Here is a 20738-nt window from a genome sequence, read left to right as displayed (position 1 = left end):
TCTCCTTCTACAGCAGCAACCTCTCTCACCTTAGGAACATAAGAAAATGTCATACTGGGTCAGACCAAGGGTCCATCAAGCCCAGCATCCTGTCTCCAACAGTGGCCAATCCAGGTCACAAGTACCTGGCAATTACCCAAAAACTAAGTCCATTCCATGTTACCATTGCCAATGGCAGCGGCTATTCTCTATGGGGTAGATCTTAAAAAAATACGCGCGCGCGAACAAAAGTAAGCCAGATTTTAAAAGATACGCGTGTTGCCGCGCGTATCTTTTAAAATCCGGGGTCGGCGCATGCAAGGCTGCGCAAAATCGGCAGCCTGCGCGCGCCGAGCCGCGCAGCCTGCCTCGGAGGGAACTTTCCTTCCGCATCCTCCCACCTTCCCCTCCCTTCCCCTATCTAACCCACCCCCCCAGCCCTACCTAAATCCCACCCTACCTTTGCTGTACAAGTTACGCCTGCTTGAAGCAGGCGTAACTTGTGCGCGCCGCCTCGTCATCCCCTGGCACAGGCCGCAGTGCTGGGGGACTTGGGACCGGCCCGCCCCTGAAGCCTTGCCACGCCCCCGGACCCACCTCGGACTGCCCCCTGACCCCAGGCACGCCCCCAGGACACGCCCCCGGTCTTCAGACACACCCCAGACACGCTCCCTCCCGCCCCTTTTACGAAGCCCTGGGACTTACGCGCGTCCCAGGGCTTTACGCGCGCCGGCGGCCTATGCAAAATAGGTGCACCGGCGCGCAGGGCTTTTAAAATCTACCCCTAAGTGAACTTAATAGCAGGTAATGGACTTCTCCTCCAAGAACTTATCCAATCCTTTTTTAAACACAGCTACACTTAACTGCACTAACCACATCCTCTGGCAACAAATTCCAGAGTTTAATTGTGCGTTGAGTAAAAAAGAACTTTCTCCGATTAGTTTTAAATGTGCCCCATGCTAACTTCATGGAGTGCCCCCTAGTCTTTCTACTAGGGGGCACTTGCAAGGTACACCAGCATCACCCCAATCTCTTTGCTCCCTTATTGCAGTGCGCAGCATTCTCTCTCTGCACATAATCCTCTCTCTCCATCCCACCCTCAATTGTCCAGCACTTTCTCTCCACACTCCTCCACCCTCCCAGCTTCCTCTCTGTCTCTACCTCCTTCATCTATCCAGCAGCCATTCACTTCTCTCTTGTAGTGACATCATTTAAGTGGGTTGGTGACAGCTAGAAGTTTCGCAGATTTTGGTCAACCACCAAAATGTGATGCCCTAGGCAACCACTTAGTTCACCTAATAGAAGAACCAGCCAGGCACCAAACTGTTAAACCTCACAGTCAAGTAGTTTACTAATCAAGGCTAGACAACAGTCCTCTGTATCTATTTCTACACTCAACTATGAACAGTCACCTTGTTTTCTTGGCCTCAGTGCAAACGCAAGTGTTACTTTCGTGCATCAGTCTGTTTCGTTTGTACAGACCTATTTAGCGGAAACACACCCTGGGTGGTGTCAGCCAGATTACGATACTTACTCATTCATTCATCACAAGGCGGTTTGTATGCTCCGTAGTGTTTATGCTGCAGTGCCAATATCTATTCTTAATAAGATGCTTTCTTATTGCTAGGCATGTATTTCTTCTATTAGCATTCTTTTTATTCCACTTAGAATATTATTTACAGGGATGCAGCATACAGATGAAAATAAATTAAGCATCTCAGATTAATACAATTATCCAGGCAATATGTAATATTTAGCTGAAGCATCGTCATAAACATAGAAAGCAAAGACACTGCAAGAAGCCTTAGGTAAGGTCAGTGGCTCACAAAGTAGACTTAAAAAAGTACTTGAAATGGAAAGCAACAGACACCTCCAGACAGCCAAGGTCACAATAGCCTCTTGTGTATAGGCAAGCAGCTTATGCAGATACAGTAGCCCATCCTAAGAGGAGTCATCCGACCCAGTCTTGACAGTCAGATCCTTTCCTGGGTTATATCATCATTGCAGCTATGAACTTGTCGTCCCGCTTGGAGGGCCGCAAATGCGGCGCAGCAACATCAAAGAGAGCTCTGTTCATCAAGGTTGACCTGGGTTAAATGGCAAATCTATCCCCCCCAGATTTTGCCTTAAATAATGTAGCTAAATCCATTTTTAACTCATAAACAAGAGACTTGGGCTTGTTTGTGGTTTTCATTTCTTCTGTGAGACTACTTCTCAGCTTCACCAACCCCTATGAGAAATAGATGCCATCCAAAGATTTCTGTTGGCCCTTCACCTCATTAGATCTTAGTCCCTAGAATGGTTGCATTCAGTCTCTAAGTTGCATCATTATAAAAGCAAACATCCTTGCGACTCGTTGATATGCGTGACGAACAGTCAAGCTTCATCAAGATAGTTTTTTGTTCTCCTTTTCCGGTACTACAGACTGACTCTTTACACGGGTTTTACTCCTCCATCCCTAGCCACAGTTACATCATTAGTTAAAAGTGAACAATTCTGGGGGGGAATTTCAAAGTAATTTATGGGAATGGTGTGCTAGAAAATTTCCCTGCAGAGCCCGATTTCACACAGACTTTTGTGGGGTGGCACAGTTGAGATCTATCTACACAGACTTCTGATTTTAGAAAGTATGCCCACAAATTAAACTGCATGAATTAGGCTCTGCAAAGACCTGGTGCAACTTTGCACGGGTGAGTTCGTGTGCTTTAACTGTGAAAGTGGACTGATGCGTACTCTGACAACTGGTGTAACTTGCACGGCTGTTGGAAAATGTAACCTCTCTACGCTGAGAAGGCTTCATGCTGCCCAAGGTAAAACATAAAACAAAACACAATAGTTGGATTGAGAATACTTTTTCACAAGGCTGATGAAAATGGAAGCTTTCACATTTGAAGGTCACGTCCTCAGATAGGGTTATGCTGGGAAAGTTTACAATTAGATTTCTTCATTAGACTCAGCTAAAATGAGGGTGGCCCATTAGCCCTGTGTTCTGCTTTTCATAGTTAAATCAGAAAGAGGTAAATCCTGGGCTGGCTCGGGATATGGCAATGGAGCCATGCGATCACCCTAGCCCAGAAATGCAAAACGATCCCGTTCAAGCAGGTAGATTTCAGACCAGTCAAGGACTTCCGACACCTCCCATCCTGAGGCATTATGGTACCCGAAGTGTTAATTTTTCAAGTGGTGGAAGCAGGGACTACAGCTACCACAATGCATTGGGATGTACATTAAAAACAGGGCCAGTCAAAAGTCTCCCTCCTCAAAATGGGTCAACTTGGCAGCTCTGCTAGCTAAGATGAGATGGACATGAGATGGAATTGGGTTTTAAAAATGAAAAGTGTCAGCAGTGCCACTCCATCATTTCATTATTACGAGCTGCCGCCTGAGATATAAGTCAACCCTCAGCAATGGAGAGGAATGGGACAAGGCTGCTTCGTGTTTCAGGCTGAACCACACATGCCAGCAGTGCAGCAGTACTAACACTTTTATAGCGGTAATACTTTGCCTCCGGCTGCATCTATTAAAGCTACTTCATAAAACAGATAGTAATCATATTAAGCAATAATGGCCAATGGGCAGGGTGTTTTATGGCTGCTAATGAGTACCTAGAAGACTTGGTACTCAAGGCAAAGTCCAGCTTCATAGGCCTAGAAAGATCATTAGATAGCTGTGTATTTGTTCCGTTTGCCCTGGGGGGCAAACTCCAGAAGGAAGCAGCTATGGTTTGGTTTGCACAGACTCTCACCATGAGCCCAGCTCTTTTGGCAATGCTGCTCCGCTGCATGCATCAACGGCACAAGGTGGCAATGCTGCAAAGAAGTAGCAGGCAAACCTTTCCACAGGGGAGTTCACAGAATACTGAGTTACAATGCCATAGCACTTAATATATAGTGATACCATCATTTATCTATCAATCACATTTATAAATCACCATTCCGGACTGCTCAAGGCAGGGTAAAACAATATAAAAAAATAATCAAGGTCAATAAAAATAGTAGTATTAATCAAGAAAATAAATATCTGTGCACAAGAAAAATACAACCCCCCCCAAAAAAATCAGAAAGAGCCACAACTCAATAGAAAACAACAATATTAATCAGTGAAAGAAAATAGCTCATAAAGAATATAAAAAGCATCAAGAGCCATAAAAGACAATGACCAAGAAATAATAGCTAAAAGTAAAAATTAATAAATAAAAGCTATCCAAATAAAAAGCTAAAATCTAAAAGCAAATAACCAATAAGAGGAAAAAGAAGAATCTCCTGATTTGACTTTAAAAATAAGCAAGCCTTCCCAGATCTCTTGATAATCATATTTCCCAAAGACGGGAATGCTGTAAACTGGGCACTACATCAGAAAAGGCCCCATCATGAGCTCTCTTCAATTTCTATTAAGACACTCCCATCTTTCCCGGCTGTTCCAGAGTTATCAGAATGTAGATCCTCCGTTACTACTGACAGTTCACACCTTACATCTTGTTTCACTGTTGAGTTTCATAGTACAGTACTCCTACGAGTTTCAGCTTTTACAGGGGCCAGGCATGTTTCCTCTTTACCAGGCCTCCTCAGCACCATCTCTTCCAGACTCCTCTCCCTGCATCTGAATATCCTCTCCCTAGAGTATCCTCCTAAAGCTCAATGTACCACCCCCACTAGGGATCTAAAATGAGAAGTTACCCTCGCTCCGGAACATTCCATGTTGCCCGGGGTGATATCTGTATTCCTGCATGTGATCTTTTTGAGTTCCTTCACCTATGCTCCCAAACTAATGCCTTTAATAACTGAGTCCCCCCAGCAGGACAAGTTTTCCATCATTGTGGGATCTTAAGCTTTTGACAATGGCTTTGGATTTCGAGAATGCAATGAAACTCAAACTGCAAATTTTTGCAAAGGTGATAAAAACTGAAACAGAATCAGATTTACTTATTTATTTAACACTTTTCTATACCGACCTTCATGAAAAATTCACATCAAATCGGTTTACATATAACAAGGGGGATAACATTGATCAACCATTTAACAAGAAGCGAAGACAAGATTTACTTGTCTTCTTGCCCTTATTTAATGGTGACATTTACTTAATTTATTTATTCACATTTCTTAATCGCTTCTATTGGCATCTCAAAGTGATGCACAAACAATAAAAGCAAATATAATGCCATTAAATCAAAATCATCACAGGAGCTTGCTCAGATCACTTTTTCCACCCATTTCCAGATGCTGGTGATGTTAGGACCGTGACTCTGCAGATTGGGAAAGCAAAACTGAATTTCATAGGTGAGTGTTGCGTCCTTCTATCCTCGACAGCTTCGCCCCGTTTGCCTCACCTTATTCACGGCTCCTCCCACTTACCTGGGCAAGATGGCTACCGTTGCATCTACAAGCCGACCTCTCTGGCGTCCCCGGAACGGCTATGGTGCAACCTCCCGTCATTGGTGTTTAAAATCATGAGAGGTCTAGAACGGGTAGATGTGAATCGGTTATTTACTCTTTCGGATAGTAGAAAGACTAGGGGGCACTCCATGAAGTTAGCATGGGGCACATTTAAAACTAATCGGAGAAAGTTCTTTTTTACTCAACGCACAATTAAACTCTGGAATTTGTTGCCAGAGGATGTGGTTAGTGCAGTTAGTATAACTGTGTTTAAAAAAGGATTGGATAAGTTCTTGGAGGAGAAGTCCATTACCTGCTATTAAGTTCACTTAGAGAATAGCCACTGCTATTAGCAATGGTAACATGGAATAGACTTAGTTTTTGGGTACTTGCCAGGTTCTTATGGCCTGGATTGGCCACTGTTGGAAACAGGATGCTGGGCTTGATGGACCCTTGGTCTGACCCAGTATGGCATTTTCTTATGTTCTTATTGTTCCTCCCAGGTACTTACTAGGGTGCGTGCGTGCGCGCAACCATCTTTGTACCACCTTTGGCGCAAACCTCGAGGGCGTTCCCTCATGCTGACGTCACGCCATCCGGATATATTACCTTCACTCATTTGCTAGCTCCCTGAATTAGCAAGGACTCGAATCCGTTCTTGTCTACGCTACTCTGCTGCTTCTGCGCTGCCGCAGGAAGCTCTCTGCCCTTCGAGGTATATGCTAACCTGGGTACCCGCTCCTCGGGGCCCTTCTGCTTTATTTTAGGTGCCTTACAGGGAACAGGCACTCGCTCCTCGAGGGCCTACTCTCCCTGCCTCGGTGCCTGTATCTTCTACTACATACCTGGTGGAATCATATACCAATAGCAAACACCTAGTGAGTACTCTAACTCTCAGTCTATCTCATCCACAGTATCTCCTTGCTGGGAGACCTGCTGCGGAACCTCCTGACGTCATCAAGGAGAGAAGGGCTCCCTCTGCCGAGGTCCCTGAGACTGCAACTACTAGACTGCCTCACTACTGCCATCTCTGGTGGTTCTCTTCAAGATGTTTAATAAAAGAACTCTTGTGTTTGTGTAGTACGAGTCTATCCCAGTGCTGTGGCTCCTCAAGGGGCTCCTCCCCGTGGGTGTGGTCACTTCCACATCACCCAAGGATCCACAAACACACATAACTACAACAGTGAGGGCTCCTGTAGGAACTAAGCAGTTATTAAAGCCCTTGCCAGGAAGTAATACTGGTGCCATTCCAGAGTGGGAACAGATGATTGGGCCAGAAAGAGATAGAGAAAGGAAGAGCCCTTAGCAGAGTAGATGTAGGAAGTGCTTGTGCTGAGAGAAGGGGGCAGGAATCTCCTCAGAATGGGAAGAAGCAAAGATCCTGCCCCAGAGAGATGAGGCCAAAGGTAGTAAAATTGTTCTCAGAGTCCCTCTGGAGACACATCCAGCAGTATGCATTGAAGACAAGATGAAGGAGAAATTTAGTCAGTGGAGATTTGCAGGTTGTAAAAATTAAAAGGTACCTATGTGGGAAGTGAGTAGTAGGGGATGACAGGAAAAACAATCTTCTCTCAGATGAGCTTACCCAGAACAATACTGCATGACATAAGTTCCATGACATGTGCTAACTGAATTTACTGTTCTCCCTATGTTTGATACCATGCTTTTGCTGTTTATGAAGAAAGTTATTTAAAGATGACTTCCCCCTGTGTGAGCTATGAATGCTGACAAATCATGACTGAAACTGTTTTATTTTGAAGTACAGACTTTTCTTGGGACAACATTTTGGCACATGGTGCAATAATTCTGGCACTATCTGCCTCTTGCTGTATGTCTGCACCAGTTGTGCTTTGAATTAGATGGTCTTCCTCCATGAGAACCATTTCTGGTTCATACATAATACCAGAACTTAATTTGTAGACAAAAAGGAAATAGAACTATGGAAGAGGATGAGATGGGCATGTGTCAATGGGCATGAGATGGGCATGTGTCAATGATACAAAGGGATGGAATCAGTACTAAGTGTCATAGATGTGAGCCCTTGGGTTGTGATGGTTGACAAGCCTAGCAGATGAACCTACTGGGCCCATGCCGACAGCTGGTGGACTCGTACTTACAAGGGTTTCACCTATATCAGCCCCGGTCCCCACAGGTCAACATAGTAACATAGTAATGATGGCAAAAAAGGCCCAAATTGTCCATCCAGTCTTCCCAGCAAGCTTCTTATGGTTGTATCTTCTTCGGTGGGCAAGTTACACCCATGTTTCTCTTAAGGGTAGCAACTGCCGCTCTGTGCAGTTATCCCCAAACCTTATGATAACCCATAACAAAATTGCAACATTGTGGGGATAGGGAAATACCTATAGTACCTGAATATAATCCACTTTGAAGTGCCGAAAAGCGAATATAAAAATCTAAATAAATAAATAAAACTTTTACCAAGTGATGAGCCTTCCTGAAAATTCAGTCAGTGCCGCTTGACATGCTTTACTTTTGGACTTGGCCGTAGAAGCAGTCCTGTACTTTTTCCCTTATTTCATGTATATCAGTACCCCAGGGCCCATGTTGGTTGTCGTTTGAATCTAATTCTTCTTTCACCTCCCTTCCTCCTCCACCATCAATGCAGAGAGCGATGTTGCAGTTGCATTAAAAGCATGAAGGCTTATTGGTTATAGGTAGTAATCTCATGCTTTCTGTTAAGGTAGTAACTGCCACTCCATGGAGGTTACTCCCATGCTTATCAGTTCCCCAGACTGTAAAGGTCGGGGCTCTCATTGGTTATTGTCTGAATCCAATTCCCCCTTTCCCCCTGTTGTTGAAGTGGAGAGTGATGTTGCAGTTGCATCAAAAGCATCAAGGCAGTAACCGTCATACCAGCAAGTTACCCTCATGCACCCTTTTCTTCATTTCCATCCTCTAACCTTTAGGAATCCACAATGTTTATCCCATGCCCCTTTGAATTCTTGGACTGTTTTCGTCGTCACCGCCTCCTCTGGAAGGGCATTCCAGGCATCCACCACACTCGTCTTGAGAAATATTTCTTGACGTTAGTTCTGAGTTGTCCCCTCTGGAGTTTAATTTTGTGATCCTTAGTTCTACTTATTTCTTTCCAACGGAAAAGGTTCAACATTTATGTATCATTAAAACTTTTCAGGTATCTGAAGGTCTGTATTATATATTTATTTTTTTATTTATTTATTTAGAGTTTTTATATACCGGCAATCATGAAAACATATTTTGCTGGTTTACATCGAACAGGAGTGCATTATAAACAAAAACTAGAACTGTGGTGTCCGAAAGTACAGTTACATTTAACAAGGGTAGCCGAACTTGGAGAAGGAAGAAGAGAGGAGAGAAAAGAGATGGTTAAACAATATACAATTTAAATATAGTATACAGAATAAATGTTATATACAAGAGGAGTGGTGTTTTAGGAGTCATTGGAATGTGTCATTGGGTTGTGTCCGGAAATGCTTGTTTGAATAACCAAGTCTTAAGTTTTTTCCTAAAAGTTGGGAGGCAGGGCTCCTGTCTGAGGTCTGTAGGAATGGAATTCCACAAAAGAGGGCCAGCTGTGGAGGTGGCGCGATCTCTTATGGTGATGTGTCTGGTCGTTTTCGCTGGGGGAACTTGGAGGGAGCCTCTATAAGCATCTCTAGTAGGTCTGGTAGAATTATGTGTTTGGAGAGGGAATTGAAGATCGAGAGTGGTAAGTTGATGTATAGTTTTGTAGGTGATGGTTATGGCTTTGTACATGATGCGGAAGTAGACTGGTAACCAGTGAAGCTCTTTCAGGACGGGGGATATGTGGTCTCTTTTCCTTGCGCCTGTCAAGATTCGGGCTGCTGAATTTTGAACCATCTGTAGGGGTTTGGAGTATGATGATGGTAGACCTAGCAATAGGGAATTGCAATAGTCTAGTTTCGAAAAAATGACTGCTTGGATGATCGTTCTGAAGTCTTGAGCGTGGAAAAGAGGTCTTATCCTTTTCAGGACCTGAAGTTTATAGAAGCAGTCTTTGGTTGTTTTGTTGATGTGTGCCTTGAAGTTTAGCCGGTTGTCTATTATTACTCCTAGGTCTCTAGCTTGTGTGGTAGGCAGATTGGTAGGAAGAGAACTGTTGGAGGTGTTGTTCTCAGGAGAGATGAGTAGGATTTCAGTCTTAGAGGAATTTAAGATGAGGTGTAGGCTGTTGAGTAGTTGTTTGATTTTTTTGTGGCATGATTCCCAGTAGTCAAGAGTATTAGAGTATGTGTCTTTGATAGGGATGATGATTTGAATATCATCTGCGTATAGGAAAAACTTTAGATTGAGGTCGGTGAGAAGTTGGCAGAGAGGAAGAAGGTAAATATTGAATAGAGTCGGAGATAAAGACGAACCTTGTGGGACTCCTATGGCAGAGTTGAATCTTGAGGATTCCTTGTTTTGGAGTTTAACTTTGTAACCTCTATTGTTGAGAAAGGTTTTAAACCAGGAAAGGACGGTGCCGCTGATTCCTATGGATGACAACTGGTTAAGGAGGATAGCGTGGTTGACCGTGTCGAACGCTGCGGACAGGTCCAGCAAGATCAATAGGTATGAATTTCCTTTGTCAAGGCCCAGTAGGATATGGTCTGTCAAAGAGATAAGGAGGGATTCTGTGCCTCGATTTTTTCAGAATCCGTGTTGTGGGGCGAAGAGAAGATTGTTGTCTTCGATGTAGTTTGAAAGTTGAGAGTTGACTAGTCTTTCCATGATCTTGGCGATGAATGGAAGGTTAGCTATGGGGCGGAAGTTGTTAGGGTCCTTCGGATCAAGGTTGGGTTTCTTTAGGAGTGGTGAGATTGAAGCCATTTTGAGATCATCTGGGAAGGATCCTTGGGCTAGAGAGCAGTTAATGATGTTTGTCAATGATGTGGCTATTGTGTCTGGAATAGATAGAAGTAGTTTGGTAGGGATGTGGTCTGCGGGGTGAGACGAAGGTTTCATTCTTCTCAAGATGGCATGTATCTCAGTGGAAGAGACGGGCTCAAAAGTGTTTAGGCTGGAGTTTTTGAAGGTTGGGTGTTGATATAATGGAAAGGCGTCAGCGGTATTGGAAGGCAGTTGAGTTAAAAGATTGTTGATTTTATTTTGGAAAAACTGAGCGAGTTCATCAGCTTTAGACTGTGCCATGTCGCAGGGGATTTCTCGCGGTATGGTTTGAGTGAGGCTGGAGACATAAGCGAAGAGAGCTTTAGCATCAAAGACCAGGTTGTGAATCTTAGATGCAAAATAATCTTTTTTTGATTTTGAGGTGAGGGCTTTGTACTGATATAGTGTGGATTTGTATGAAGAAATGGTGCTGTCACAAGGGGTTTTACGCCAAGTCGCTTCTTTCTTTCTTAAGCTTTGTTTTAGTTTTCTAAGTTCATTGGTGAACCAAGGCTGTCTGTTGGAGGCGTTGGTGTGAGATTTTTTTTATAGTTGAAGGGCAGAGCTTGTTAGCTATGTTTTCTGTTATGTTGTTCCAGGAACGAATGGCAGTGTTCGGGTCGGTGAAATCTAATAGAGGGAGCTGTGAATCCAGCTGGTTGTGAAGGTCTTCTGGGGGGCATCGCCTCCTGTATTGGAATGAAGGTGAGCGGATATTAGGAGAGTTGGTTTCTTTCAGAGCGAAAGAGGTAGAGATGAGAGTGTGATCCGACCATGGGACCTTTATGTTCTTCAAATTGGATGTAGTAGTAATGCCTTTGTTGATGAAAATCAAGTCCAGAGTGTGACCCGCTTTGTGTGTGGGTTCGTTGACTAGTTGTTGGAATCCCATTGCTGACAGGGCTGTGAGGAGGGTTACGCAGCTGTTAGAAGGTGCACCTCCTCTCTTCCAGGGTATAGCTATTTAGATCCTTTAGCCTCGCCTCATAAGTCTTCCAATACTGACCATACACCATTTTGGTCACCTTTCTCTGGACCTCCTCCATCCTGTCTTTTGGATTCCCGCATCCTAGATGCATAACTCTGCACTTCTTGGCATTGAATCCCAACTGCCAAATTGTCAACTACTTTTCAAGCTTTCTTAAATCACTTTTCATTCTCTCTACCCCTTCAGGTGTGTCTACTCTGTTGCAGATCTTAATTTCACCCACAAATATACAAACTTTCCCGTCTATTCCTTCCGCAATGTCACTCACAAAGATATTGAACAGAACTGATCTCAACACCAATCGCTGTAGCACTCCACTTAACACGGTTCTCTCTTCAAAGTAGGTTCCATTTACCATTACATGCTGTCTTCTATCAATCAACCAGTTTGTATTTCACGCCACCAGCTTGGTGTTCACTCCCAAGCTTCTCATTTTATTCACAAGCCTATGTGGGACCATATCAAAAGCTTTGCTGAAATCCAAGTATATCACATTGAGTGTTCTTTCTCAATCCAATTCTTTAGTCACTCAGTCAAAAAAAAAAATCATCAGGATTTGTCTGATAGGACCTTCTCCTGGTGAATCCATGATGCCTCGGGTCCAACAATTCACCTGATTGTAGATAGCTCATTATCCTTTCTTTCAGCAGTATCTCCATTACATTTTCCCACTACAAGATGAGGCTAACCAGCCTGTAGTTTCCAGCCTCTTTTCTGCTCCCACTCTTGTGAGGCGAGACTACAACCGCTCTTAAATCAATCCCACGGCATCACTTCCGTTTCCAGGGATCTACTGATCAGGTCCTTCAGTGTACTTACCAGTACCTCATTGAGCTCCTTGAGTATTCTGGGAAGTACCTCATCCAGCCCAAGGCCACTTTCAGTTTTCCTAGCTCTTCTCATGCATTCTGTTCTGTCAACAGAGTTTTGTTTACCCCATCCCCAGCTAGTCTTGCAATCAACTGTCCTTCTCCAGGGTCTTTTTTTGTTAACACCAAAGTGAAGTATTTGTTTAATATATCCATCATTTTTTCGTCTCTCTTCAGACATTGCTCCGAAGTCGCCATTCAATTTCACTATACCACTTCTGGCCTCCCTTCTTTCTCTATCTGAAAAATGTTGTGTCACCTTGCTTTACCTCTTTGGCAATCCTTTCTTCCGGTTGAATTTTTGCTTTCCCCATCTCCCTCAGTTTTAACAGATCTTCTTCCCTGTGTTCCCTTTTTTTGGGATTTTTATACTTCTTGAACGCTATTGTTTCTGCCTTTATTTTTCCAGCCACCCCCTTTTGATAACTAGAATGGTTTCTTTTTCCTTTTACTCGTTTACTTTGCAAACATATAGATTTGTTGTCTTTGTATTAGCTCCTTTTAATTTGGCCCACTGTTGTTCCACTTGACCCATTTTCTCCCAATCTTCCAGCTGTGCAGTCAAAAGATGTTGGTTTCCATTTGTTTCAACTGTTTTATTTTTCCATTTCATGTCATTTCAGTGTTATAGCGCACATTAAATGGTTTTAGTACATGCTAAAACAATTTAGCATGCAGCAAAGCATGGAAATGATGCTGAACGAAAATGCTTTCTTTTATTCGTTTGTAAATGACACAAAACGACAAGTTATGTGAATGTTATGTCATTTTCAAATGACAGCATATCCCCAGTTTACAAATGTACAGTACATTGTAATGAAACTGGTAATGTACTGCACAATTCTGTTTTGAGGGCCATCCTAAAAAGATGTGACAATGGGCAGAGGGGAGTCTATTCCGTTTTGCCAAGATATTCAGACTCCGAAACATTTTTAAATATAGGACGCATTTTTTTTTGTTTGTTTGTTGGAAAAGACAATTTTCACCTGTAAATTTTTGTAAGGTCCTGGAATTTGAGCAGACTGAGATCACTGGGATTTTCAGCCCTGCTGTTGTCAATCTAATTTGCTGGGTGTTTAAAAATCAAAGTCTGGTGGAGAGGGTCCCTGTTTTGGCTGATGTGGCATAAACTTGGAATCAGGTCTTTTCCTTTACTCTCCCATCCTACAGCATTTTCTCCTGCTCCTTTTGAAGCCACGTTTTGAATTTATGGGTCAGTCCTTTCCACGCTCTATCAATTGGAACCCTCCTAGCACCATCTTTCAACTCACGTTATGCAATCCATGAATCACCTTGAGGATGGCAGCATCCACAATGAATGATATAGCACTGGAGGTTCATAGATGATTGCTGGAGCACAGCTTTTGGAAAGGTCCTTCCCTAAAACATAGTACAGTATTTCTAGACCGGAAAACCTCTCTTCCAGGAGACCATGGTTCACAGCCGCTTTAATCATATGTTACAGCAGAGCACATCTCCCCTTTCAATAACTTTGGAATTTGGAACCATTCACAGATAAAAGTATCAAGCGTTCAAAGGGAGTACTATCTGATCTGGAACATACACCTCTGTTAGCAGATTCAGAATATTTCATCACTTGACCATAAACTTTTCAGAAAAAAAAAAAAAATTACTGAAAGACAGGTTGGTACTATTTATTTATTTATATTCTGAGTTTCAGACCCTTCAAAGCAGATTACATTTAGGTATTTCTCTGTCCTCAGAGGGCTCACAATCTACATTTGTACCTGAGGCAACGCAGAGTAAAGTGACTTGCCCAGGCTCACAAGGACCAGCAAGGATTTGAACCCTGGTTTCCCTGATTGGCAGCCCACTGCTCTAATCTTGGGGCTGCTACTCCACTATTGAAGGAAATTCCAGAGTAGCCTTCAACCATGGTTCTCATAGATGGAAAATGGAAAAAAAATCCTTTTGTACATCAGACTCTAAGAAATATCAACTTGTGTGTTTTCTTGGTTCTATGGCAAAAGTAGTAGCTCTGGTCCTTGAGAGCTGCAAGCCAGTCTGACTTTCAGAATGCCCTCAACGGCTATTTATCAAATCTATCTGCATAGAAAGCAGGCTAATTTGCATAATCCAGTCGGCCTGAAAACCAGATTATTGTTGAAGACCCTGAAAGAAAATGTGGCCTAATCCTGCTTTGTCTCTCAGGTATTCAGCACAGCACAGGGCTTTCCTGGTGTTATCACAGCCAACCGGATTTTCGGCATATTCACAAACAAAAATGTATGAGATATCTGCATATACTGAAGACCAGATATGTGCAAATTTCTCTCGTGCATATTTATTATGGAAATCATGAAAAGCCGACTGGATTTGGGAAGCCTGCTCTATTGTGTAAATGTCAGAATGTGCTGCTCTGTGTGTCTGTACCTGCTACTGTAGTTCTGTGTGCGGCCATGTAAGCAACGTGCGCAGGAACTGGCAGAGCCGTCAGGTTACCCGGCTCCAGGAGGCAGACTGTAGGCCAGTCCTGGAATTCTGATGCACCGTGGCACCTGCAGCACTCATTCTGATAGACAGAGTCAGGGACTGCAGACACCTCACTGCTTTGGAATGTAAATTCAAAACCAGGACCTCTCCTGGAAATGGGAAATTCGGCAGCTCTGTATCAGTGGTCTCCTGCTGTCTTTGGCCTCTCCACACTCATTCTGGGCAACGACTCAACAATGGCATCGTTTACTGGTTGCATCTTAGCTGTCCTTTCTTGTTTATCCTGATATATATTGAATAAAAGCTGTGTGCCTTTATAATTGCCATGCCCCCTATTCTTAATATTTTTCCATATCCTTTCCTTCGAGAGCTTTGTCCCAGTAACTTTTTTTTTTAATTACCTGGACCAGGGGTAGGCCACAAACAAGTCTGTTTTTCAGGATATTTAAAACAAATATGCACTGCGGTATAGTCACATGCACTGCGGTATAGTCACATGCAAATCTATCTCATGCATATTCATTGCGGATGTCCTGAGAACCAGGCCTGTTTGTGGCACCCCAGGATCAGAGCTGCCTACCCCCTTGACCTGGATAAAATCCTTTGATGGAACACTTCCGCCCTCATCAGCTACGTTTTACCCCAGGTAATATTTAGCCGGGAAAAAAAAGAGGGAGGGTGGGGCGGCAAAGCTTTCTGTTCAGCTGGGTAGCGCTGATATTGCGTGCAAATTGGCTAAACTTTCCCCGAGTATGTCTGGATGGAGAAAACCGCTGTCCTATAGTTACTGGGGTAGCTTTCTGCTTGCCGCCCCACTCAGTCTGAACCCTCCGTATTAATAGGTTTCACATATAACACTGTCTTGTCTGCGTGACAGAGCTATGCCAGTCACTAACAATATCCCTATGTGATTTTTGCTAGTTAGGGGCATTTCTGATTCCTTCCATTGCTATAACCCCATCTCTGGGGGGGGGGGAGAGAGACATAACATCCCTCGGACCGTGCCCAGCGGTTCAGTGGGTGAGGAACGGGCTGGAGAGTGAGCTGGGAGCCAAGAAAGTGGGAGAGCTGGAGATTCCTGCCAGATCTCAAAGTGGATTGGAGAGTGAGAGATTTCCCTACGATCTCAAAGCAAGGTCTGACCAGCGCCAGAGGGAAGGGCATATCCCCGCTGTCCCAAAGGTCTGCATCACAGATCCTTTTGCCCAGGCAATCAGTTATCAGCGTGGGTGAAGGAAAGGACCTAAGAACTCAAGAGTCTTGGATTTTTCCGAGTTTGGATTACAGCTGAAGCGTTTTGACGTTTTTGGAACTCAGCTTGATATCGTGTGCTCGGGGATACGTTTTCTAGCTGGAGCTGGAGTTACACTCCCGTTATCCCACCCTCACTGGTGAGGAGATATTTTCTATGGATGAAGGTGCAAAGGGGCAGGAGACATGTGAGAACACAATGGGCAAAGAAACCGGCTGCTTTAGTTTGGGGAGTCTGTTGTATACCGATTTTGATTTTTGTGATTCTGACTTGGATTCTTTTCTTTAAGTTGAAGTGAAGACTTTACTTTGAACACCATTTTTGGACTTGATTTTTATTTTTTTACTACTCCCAGTGCAAGAACTGTGTGAATGGACACTAGTTTGGGAGTCTTGGTATTTGCCTCTTGTTGGTTTTGGCTTCCTTGCTCCTTCTCTGAACAGTCTGGCACTTTCTGGAGATATTCTAGCTAGTGCAAGTTACGACTGTGATCATGATTTGCAGCTCCAGGGGGTCCCAAAAGACTTTTCTTTCTCCCCATCCGGACTCGGACCTGGACTCATAGCACCCCTGCATGTGGCTAAACCACCCAACCAGGGCAACGACTACGTCTGTGTAGGATTCTTATTTCTGATGGGGCTCAGCATAGCGATCCCCCAATTTACTGAACTCTCTAACCTGTCTAATTCAGAACCGTGCAGAAAATTATGCAGATGAAGTCAGTCTCTGGGTTGATTCTTTCTTTTGCAGCACGGGAAAAAAAAAATTCTGCAAGCCAACTCTTTTCAGATATTCTTCCATGTGCATGGCTCAGGAATTTTGCAGAACTGAACCTTAGACTCTGAGCGGTGAGACTGGCCAAGCAGCACAAACTGTCAAAACCAAAAAGAACAAAGTTAGGGGTGAATTTTAAAAGAGCTGCTCACGTTGAGAGGTCCCTGTCTGTGAGTATCTGGGCCGAATGCAAGAGACTTGTATTTTAAAAACGGCCCAATTACATGTGTATGTGTGCATGCACGAGCAAACAAATGCACGGAAAAGGGGCTGCAGTCAGAGCGTGTCCGGGGGCATTCCAGGACAGGGCCTTCATTTACATGCGTAAATCTGTATTTTAAATCTGGCTAGCAGCCCACCAGGCTTGGCGGACTGTTAGCATAAGAACATAAGAACTTGCCATGCTGGGTCAGACCAAGGGTCCATCAAGCCCAGCATCCTGTTTCCAACAGTGGCCAATCCAAGTCACAAGAACCTGGCAAGTACCCAATCACTAAGAAGATCCCATGCTACTGATGCAATTAATAGCAGTGGCTATTCCCTAAGTAAACTTGATTAATAGCCGTTAATGGACTTCTCCTTCAAGAACTTATCCAAACCTTTTTTTAACCCAGCTACAATAACTGCACTAACCACATCCTCTGGCAACAAATTCCAGAGCTTTATTGTGCGTTGAGTGAAAAAGAATTTTCTCCGATTAGTCTTAAATGTGCTACTTGCTAACTTCATGGAGTGCCCCCTAGTCCTTCTATTATTCGAAAGTGTAAATAACCGATTCACATCTACTCGTTCAAGACCTCTTATGATTTTAAAGACCTCTATCATATCCCCCCCTCAGCCGTCTCTTCTCCAAGCTGAACAGCCCTAACCTCTTCAGCTTTTCCTCATAGGGGAGCTGTTCCATCCGCTTTATCATTTTGGTTGCCCTTCTCTGTACCTTCTCCATCACAACTATATCTTTTTTGAGATGCGGTGACCAGAATTGTGCAGTCTCACCATGGAGCGACATAGAGGCATTATGATATTTTCCGTTTTAATAACCATTCCCTTCCTAATAATTCCTAACATTGTGTTTGCTTTTTTGACTGCTGCAGCACACTGAGTCGACGATTTCAATGTGTTATCCACTATGATGCCTAGAACTTTTTCCTGGGTGGTAGCTCCTAATATGGAACCTAACATCGTGTAACTACAGCAAGGGTTATTTTTCCCTATATGCAACACCTTGCACTTGTCCACATTAAATTTCATCTGCCATTTGGATGCCCAATCTTCCAGTCTTACAAGGTCCTCTTGTAATGTATCACAATCCGCTTGTGATTTAACTACTCTGAATAATTTTGTATCATCCGCAAATTTGATAACCTTACTCATCGTATTCCTTTCCAGATAATTTATATATATATATATAGGGGCAGATTTTCAAAGGGGTACTCACGTAACCCCCGAAAACCTGCCCCAAGCTCCCCCTGCACGCGCCAAGCCTATCTTGCATAGGCTCGGCGGTGCGCGCAAGCCCCGGGACATGCGTATGTCCCGGGGCTTCGAATAAGGAGCTGGCCGGGGGCATGGCGGCGGTCTGGGGACGGGGCCGAGTGCTCCGGCACAGCGGCCTGTGCCCGGGCAGGGAGCCAGCGGCACGCGTAACTCCTCTAAATAAGGTGGTGGGGGGGTCCAAAAAAAAGTTCCAAGGCCGCTCCGCATGCGCGCGCCAACCCTGGATTTTATAACACTCGCGCAGCAGCGCGCCCATGTTATAAAATCGGGCGTAGATTTGTTTGCGCCGGGTTGCGTAAACAAATCTGCGCCCTCGTGTAAGTTTAAAGATTTGCCCCATATTGAAAAGCACCGGTCCAAGTACAGATCCCTGAGGCACTCCACTGTTTACCCTTTTCCACTGAGAAAATTGACCATTTAATCCTATTCTCTGTTTCCTGTCTTTTAACCAATTTGTAATCCACGAAAGAATATCGCCTCCTATCCCATGACTTTTTAGTTTTCTTATTAAGTTTGAAAAAAACTCTGGGTAAACAGGGGGGGAGGGCAGGCTGAAGAACCAGAGGGGTTTGGATGATAGAGGTAGGCTGGGAAAACTGGTGTTCTAAGTGGTCAAACTGGTTATTTCCTTCACACGCGCATGTTTTAAAATTTGCTCACTTGCGCGTGTAAAAGCTGACAAGTCTTAAGGAAAGAAATACGATTTACGTTTGCTTAAAATTAGGAGACGCATTCCAGCCTTCCCCAGTTCCCTCCAATTAAGGAGCGGACTGGGAGGGAACTTCCCTACCCTCCTACCTATACTCCCTCCCTCTCCCCCTCTCCTCTACCTTATCTTTCCTTTTTTGTTTGTTTCATAACTTACTTCAGCTCCTGAGCTGAAGTAACTTGAGCGCGCACCAGCAGGCTGCCGGCGCACGAGTCTTCGGGACAGCGATCAATGGTGCTGTCCCGGCCCACCCCACCCAGAACATGCTCCCGGGCCCACCCCTTTGAAGAGGCCCGGCACGTATGCGCATACCGGGGGTTTATGCGCGTGGTCGCACCCTTTTGAAAATTCGCCCGGCGCGCGCGCGAGGCCCGGGATTTACGTGCCCGGGCCTTTTAAAATCCAGCCTTTTTGCTTTTACTCACTTTCAGTTCTTGACCACATTACCTACATCTTCAGGTTTACAAGCTCCGCTGCTGAATGTCCCATTTAAATGCCTGTGTAATCGGGACTGACCCTAGGGCAGATCAGCTTGTGTGGGGCTCCCCCATCTGATTCTCCCCACGTCTCCTCTCCGTCCATCCTCTACCCCCCCTTCTCTTGCCGGCTTCACTCTGAGGTCAAAGGGGCCCCGCAGTCCCGGAACTGCGAGGTTCACACTTCAGACTGAAGCCGGCAGAGGCAGGTGAGAAGGCTCAGCTCCTCTTCTTCTTCTGGCAAGGGAGGGAGGGAGAAGATCACACCTGGGGAAGGAAGGAGATGCGACACTTGGGACCTCCCCAAAGCATAGGGCTCAGTGATGCTCGCCACCATTCGCCCTTTCCTGTGTGTAACAGCGGTGTTATTCAGTTCCAAGGTGTGGAGTGCTCCTCGGTCCAGTGCTTTTGCAGCACAGATGCTGCTGTACCACAACATTTATGAATGGGCCTGGAGCCGGAATCTGCATTTGAAGATTAAGGTATGGCACAATAATCTCTCTTTGACTTTCTGCTAAGGTGCTTTAGAATTCATCTTGTTACGTATGAGCTGGAACACACTTTTTTTTTTCTTGTGCATTACATTTTGCAGAAGCTTTTGCATGGCTCCGATACTGGCACTGACCACCATTTCATACTCTAGCATACAAAGTTCCTACCTTGTCATGTGAAATCCATGCAAAATGCTGCAGACAGGAAAGAGATGATGAATGGTGAAGAGATTAAAATCAGGGCAATCCCATGTTTGCATTGTTCAGGGCAGGGGTCATTCCTATTCTTTGCAGAAACCCTGGTTTGTTTTTTTGTTTTTAAACTCCAGGCATAGGATCTTTCTGGTCTATGTCCTTTTTTTATTCAAGGTAAGATACAATGCTTTAGTCATGCACTCAAAGATCTTTCAGTTGTGCACTTTCCTTACACCCAAATTTGGGTGAATAGAGTTCATAGATGTCCAGTTGGTTTCAAACAGAAGCTGCTGGATGAGAGCCATTTCAGACAGGTAAACACGTGCTCAGCCATGTAAAAACACAGTTTGATGTTTTTCCCTCCCCCCTCTCTACTTCCCAGTGGGTTGAAAGGGGCAGGGTTAGACTGGGGGAGGGAAAGTTCCTGCTGCAGGGATTCCATTATTTTCCTTTGAAATCCCCTGCGAGCACTTTGCTCCTGCTTCAAAGCGAGCACAGGACACGTGGGTGTAAAGTGCTGGCATTCCCCGCCATCCCCAATTTTCAAAGGAAATCTCCACAGGGAGGGCCCCATGGTCTGTTTAAAAATTGCCTCTACACAGCCCTGTATGTTCCTTAAAAGGAAAAGCTGCAGAAGTGACGCATTGCATTCTGTATACTAGCTGCAGGACTACAAGCCCCATGCATGCACCGGGCGATGGCTCAGGCTGCAAAGAAAAAAAAAGGATCCTCAATACCCTGAACTTACTCACCTGTTCCTAAGGCTTCTCCTGCAGAAATCATTCAGGA

The 20738-nt window shown here is 44.4% G+C and overlaps 1 protein-coding gene across 13 annotated transcripts in view; it reads right to left on the bottom strand.

The window, feature by feature from the left end:
• Nucleotides 1–20738, bottom strand: part of ACSL5 (acyl-CoA synthetase long chain family member 5) — a 168726-nt gene that overhangs the window by 113066 nt on the left and 34922 nt on the right. For 8 of the 13 annotated variants that reach the window (XM_029610383.1, XM_029610385.1, XM_029610390.1 and 5 more), the window contains one exon: nucleotides 16486–16679. The exons of the other annotated variants lie outside the window; for them this stretch is intronic. The gene's annotated coding sequence lies outside the window, so the exon portion shown is untranslated. The remainder of the gene's footprint in view (nucleotides 1–16485; nucleotides 16680–20738) is intronic. 13 annotated transcript variants of the gene reach the window in all.

Source organism: Rhinatrema bivittatum, chromosome 7, assembly GCF_901001135.1.
Source record: "Rhinatrema bivittatum chromosome 7, aRhiBiv1.1, whole genome shotgun sequence".
Lineage (NCBI taxonomy): Eukaryota > Metazoa > Chordata > Amphibia > Gymnophiona > Rhinatrematidae > Rhinatrema > Rhinatrema bivittatum.
This window is presented reverse-complemented; position numbering and strand designations above follow the sequence as displayed.